This window comes from Rhodamnia argentea, chromosome 7 (genome assembly GCF_020921035.1).
Source record: "Rhodamnia argentea isolate NSW1041297 chromosome 7, ASM2092103v1, whole genome shotgun sequence".
Lineage (NCBI taxonomy): Eukaryota > Viridiplantae > Streptophyta > Magnoliopsida > Myrtales > Myrtaceae > Rhodamnia > Rhodamnia argentea.
In genome coordinates, this window is record NC_063156.1 from 12,941,931 (window position 1) to 12,947,930 (window position 6,000).

Sequence of the window (6,000 nt, forward strand, 5' to 3'; positions counted from 1 at the left end):
TCCGCTTTATTTGCCGGACCTCCGATGATCCCCCGCTTAAGCCAGCGATCTTCCCAGATATTTACTGAATCTCCCTTTCCGATGGACCACCGCACTGACTGTGCGAAAGTTTCTCTGCCGTGTAGAATGCTAAGCCAACCCCAGGAAGGTCTCGACCCTTTCTCGGCATTTAAAAAACTCCTATTTGGGAAATATAAGCCTTTCATAATTCTGCGCCATAGTGAATCTTGATTTTGTAATAGCCTCCAGGCTTGCTTGCCGAGTAAAGCCTTATTAAAAGTTGCCATGTCCCTGAATCCCAGCCCACCTTTATCTTTTCTTGTTTTTAGTAGCTCCCACTTTCTCCAATGCAAACCAGTTTTTGATTCGCTGTTTTTCCACCAAAAATTGGCAATCCTTCTTTCAATCGATTTACAGATTGAGATTGGAATTTTAAAAATTGACATGGCATATTGGGGGATAGCCTGAACAACTGCTTTTATAAGAGTTTCCTTACCCGCCTTTGAGAACAAATTTTCCTTCCATCCCTCTAGCTTCGTGTCAACTCGTTCATTGATCCAGGAAAACATCTGCTTTTTGGTCTCCCCCCAATCCGAAGGTAGGCCCAGATACTTCCCTGTCTTCGTCATCACTGGAACTCTGAGAGCACTGGCAAGGCTATGTTGGAGCTGTTGTGGACAAGATGGCCCCATAAAGATTCCTGACTTATTCAGATTAATTTCTTGACCCGAGGCATAACAGTATTGATTGAGAATCATGGCCAGATTTTGGCATTCGACTAGTTTACCATCCAAGAAGAAAATTGAGTCATCTGCGAAGAAAAGGTGTGATAGGGGAGGACAGAATCTGTTGAGTCTAATTCCCCTGATTGTTCCTTCCTCGACTGCCTTCTTCATCAACATCGAAAGGGTGTTTGCCATGAGGATGAACAAATATGGTGACATGGGATCGCCTTGTCGATGTGACGTGGAGATGCCAATTATTCATGTAGTCGTCATTTTTTTTTTTTTTGGGCCAGTACCATTTTTTTTTTTTCTATTTCGTTAGGTCATGTAGTCATTTTCTTGATTTTCCACCTTTTCCTTCTAATGAAGAAGAGACGAGGACATTAGGAACGTGACTTGGGCCAAATCAAAGGATCAAGCTCCGAAGAAGGTAATCTCATGATTTGAGCAATTTGGTAGCACCGCCTAGTTCCATAGGAATGTTCGTGTTCGTAATTTTCGTGAGGTCTGGTTGTGTAATCCAAGAATATAGGACACAAGAAGAATTTCTCTTTTAAAAAAGCAATTAAGAGAACATTTCATGTGCATCGTCCGCATCAGTTATTACTCCCTTAATAATTAAGTAATTCGACAGAAATTAGAATGATTTAGAAAATTCAAAGGATTCCAAAAGTCACTTATCAACCAAAACAAAAGCCAGCTAAACTAAATCATGTATATTCATGCAGCCAAAGAAACCCTAGTGTGAACCATTTATTCTCGGCTTCTTCTTCTTCTTCTTCTTCTTCTTCTATTGAGTTCCACAATTGAAGGCTCGAAACTATTAAGATAATTTCTTCGAAGAAGCGCCCCTGCCACCACACCATCGTCGGAGCTAAGGCTCCCTCCACATCCTCTGTCATTAGAAGCTACTCCATAATCTCGAATTCAAAGCGGATACCTTTGTCCGCCATCAGGCCGATCGAGGGGGCGACGACATCCATTAGGGGTTGTCCGTTGAGGCGGGCACCTTTTCCCGCCATCCATCTAACCTCATATTCTACAGCATCCCTGCCCATTAAAATAGTTTGCCATCCCCACGACTGACGGTGTCCTTTTCCAGCCTTCGAAGTATATTTCTTTAAGGACCCTACCCCATGAGGCTGCAGGGGATTGTGAGAGTTTTCAGGCTTGCTTACCTAGCATAGCTTTATTGAAGTTAATCAAGTCCTTGAACCCAAGCCCCCCATCATCCTTTCTGGTTTTCAACACCTCCCATTTCTTCCGATGCATTCCCCTTTTGGTTTCTTTTTGTTTCCACCAGAGCGAAGCAATCCTTTGTTCAATAGCTTTACAAAATGATATGGGAATCTTGAAAATAGACATTGCATACTGGAATAAAGCCTGCACTATAGTTTTAATCAAAATTTCTTTACCAGATTTGGATAACAACTTTTCCTTCTAGCCCTCTGACTTCATGTTTACTCTTGCCAATATCCATGCGAACATCGCTTTCTTGGATTGACACTAATCAAAGGGAATTCCCACGTATTTCCTTGTTTTCTCAATAGTTAGAACCCGCAACTCTTGTGTCATATTCCTCTTCAAATTTAAGGAGCAGCCACTATAGAAATAAATGCCTGGTTTGTTTGAGATTATAGCCTGACCCGTCGCAAAACAATACTGATTCAATGTGGCCGCCAAAATTTGGCATTCCCTAAATGTCCCATCCAGAAAAAAACATGGCGTCATTAGCAAACATTAAATGAGATGGATTAGGGCAAAACCTATTAAGTTTGATTGCTTTGATACTCCCATCCTCGGAAGCTTTATATGTCAGCCAAGAGAGCACATATGCCAACATTATGAAAAGATAGGGAGAGAGTGGGTCTCCTTGTCTAAGTCCTCGAGAAGGCTGAAAATACTGCGTAGGTTTCCTATTTACTTTCACACTAGAGGAGACCGTAGAGACGAAATGCAAGATCAAAAATTCCCATTGCTCACAAAAGCACCTTTTTTAACAAACACGCTATCAAAAAATTCCATTTAGCTCTATCATAAGCTTTCTGCATATCCAGTTTCAAAACGGCTTGAAACTTCTTTTTCCTCTTTCTTATCCTCGGATGGTGTGAAACCTCCTGAACAATCAAAATATCGTCTTGGATTTGCTTGCCACTCACAAATGCACTTTGTTCCATGACAATAATTGTTAGGAAATTATATTTGATTTTGAAGGAAACAAAACTGACATACTATCTTGAAAAGACTTTGATTTATACTTTGAGGATTTACTAAAAATATATCTCTATGTCTTTTATACTTAATGTGTTTAATGCTTTTATCTTGATAGAAGTAGGCATAATTTGTGACAGAGGCAGACTCATATGAGATTCTAGGGGAGATATATTTCGATCTTCATATTACTCGTCACTGTTCATTCAATCTTATTCTTGATTATTTGGCAGATTTAATTTCCCCACTAACGGCCAATTATCTGGTTAGGATTTCGTTCCTAAGTTAAATTAATGGTCTAATCAATCACAAAGATATTATTGATACTTTCTATTCAAGGAGTCTTGATTCTGATTGATCTCATTTCAATGACTTGTGATCTTTATTATTCACCTAATAGCTAGTTTTTGGAGATTGATCCTTTGAGTGGTTCCGTCCAGCGATAAGCTTGGAAGACGAGGACTATAAAGAGCACCAAGTTTGAAGACTAGTGAGATAGATCAAGAATTCACCATCCTTATTCAAAGAGAGCTTCATTTCATAGATTTGTCTACTTGAGCGTTTACTTGAAATCTTGTGAAGGGTGTTATACAGAGTCAAGTATATAGAGTGAGATAGCCTTGGTAGAGGCAGAGTTCACTTTTGTTGGAAGTGCTTGTGTTCAAGCAATCACATCTTTCTGTAATCTCTCATTTAATTACTTAATGGAATCTAGCCAATAAGTTGTTAGTGTGGGAGAGTGAACGTAGGTTTATCAAAAGCCGAATCACTATAATATCTTGTGCATTGTCTTTTACTCTCTACTCGCCTCTATTTGCTATTAGTAAAAACATTGCGTGATTTTGTTAATTGTTTTTGCTCCTATCGAACTCGATTGTTTTAATTCCTCGTTATTTATCTAAGTTCGATTACAAACACCTATTTACCCCATCTAGGTATTAGGTCTAGCCATTTCATCAATACTCTTAGGGAGCCATCTTTTCAGCATGTTAGTCATCACCTTTAAAATAGTTTTATAGCTAAAATTACAAAGTCTAATGGGTCTAATCTGGCTTATACTTTCTAGATTTTGCACTTTTTGGAAGAGAGAAATACCTGTGTGTGTGTGTTTTTTTTTGTCATAACGAACTTTTCATCAAACTAGTTCGAAGTGGAAGAGCCCAAAAGTATGGGCTTCAATACAGAGTAAATCCCAAAGAGCAAAAGGAGGGAAAGAAATCCGATCGCGACGTAAATGCATTTTTCCTATGAGTTTTAGCTATCCAATCCGTGTTGTTTATTAGAGGATCAAAAGTGCCCGACTCAAAGAAATTGTTTGCCAGTTGAAACAGGTCAGACTGGGCATCCTGCCTCGGTCTTCCAAAGTTTGCCGTACTCCATGGCCATCGGTCAACCATAAGACGGCAAAAAGATGAATTTGAGGAAGACCAATTCAAAAATCAAGATTAATGACGTCACCGAATAAGTCAAGACAGCGAAATTAAAAAGTTAGGTAGTTGGGTTTCACGTTCAACCACTTGATTCCGAAAAATAGATCGATGTGACGTGGATATGTCAATTTTTCTTGTAGTCGTCCTTCTGTTTATTTCGTTAGGTCACGCGGCCATCGTCTTGATTTTTCACCTTTTCTCTAACGTGTACGAGGCGAGGAAATTAACAACGTGACTGGGACCAAATCAAAGAATCAAGCTTAGAAGATTTTTCTTTTTTTTATGATTTGGTTGATTCGGTAGCACCGCCTTATTTCATAGAAACATTCGTATTTGAAATATTCTGTTGGGATATAGTTTGTACTCCATATCGATAGAAAAGCACGGAATCTCAATCCCCCGTGAATGAACAGGGAGGCTATCTCGGGGAGAGTCACAAGGGCAACGGTCTCGAGATGCCAGAGAGCTTTCATAGTTTGAGCCTATAGTTTATTTATTATTTATACTTGGATCCTTGAATAATCATTGATATATATTCTCTTTCTCTCATAATTGAGAGTTGTAATTAAAAGGTAGGAGATACTAATGATAGTGGAATCTTCTGCTTGATGTAGCCGTAGTTCACCCTTGAACTAGGATAAATCTTGTGTTTTGATTTTTCTTTGTCGCTTTTACTCTCTATTTCATTGTGTTTATTTGGTTAGTCCTAACGTCTTCGCGAGATCTTTTTGTACAATCCAAGAGCATAGGACGGAAGAAGAATCATTTTTTTAAAGCAATTAAGAAAGCATTTCATATGTGTCATCTACATCATTCATTAATCTCTTAATAAGTAAGAAATTCAGCAGAAATTAGAATAATTTAGAAAATTCAAAGGATTCCAAAAATCACTTAACAACCAAAAGAAAAGATATATATATTTATGTTACCCCACGTGTTAACGTAACGCTAAGAAACCTTATTGTGAACTATTCATTCTCTGTTTCTAGTCTGCCTCTCTTGTTTTTCGTCCGCTTTGACTTCCACAATTGAACGCTTGAAACTCTTGAGATAATTTCTTCGAAGAAGCGCCCATGCCACCGCACCATCGTCGGAGCTAAGGCTCCCTCCACATCCTCCGTCAATGTTGCAGCAGCAATTCCATAATGTTGAAGTCAAAGCGGACACCTTCGTCCACCGTCGGGTCGATCGAGGCGGCGACGACATCCATTAGGGGTTGTTCGTGGCGACGGCGCTTGCATATTTTACGAGCGCAGTAACTAGTCAGGAGAAAAAAGAGCGCGGAGGTACCACATACAGCACAAACGCCCCCAAGATCGAGTGCGTGGGCACAAAGTTAGGTCAAAAGGTTAGTACAAAGCTGGAGGCGACAATGAGCGAGCCCTGATGTTGGGAAGCAACAATTTGGGGAAATTACCAAAAAAATTATAAATATGTTGCAATTATGCCAATTTAGTCATAAGCAATTTTTTTGGTTAATTGAGTTATAAACCTTTTGCAATTGTGCCAATTCAGTCCATTTGATCGATCGGGGCCGACATGAAAGTTTTTTTAATAATACTTTAATAATTTTCGATTTTTTATTTTTTTTAATGACTTTTTTTTCTGTCTTTCTTTTACTTTTTTTTTAGGGT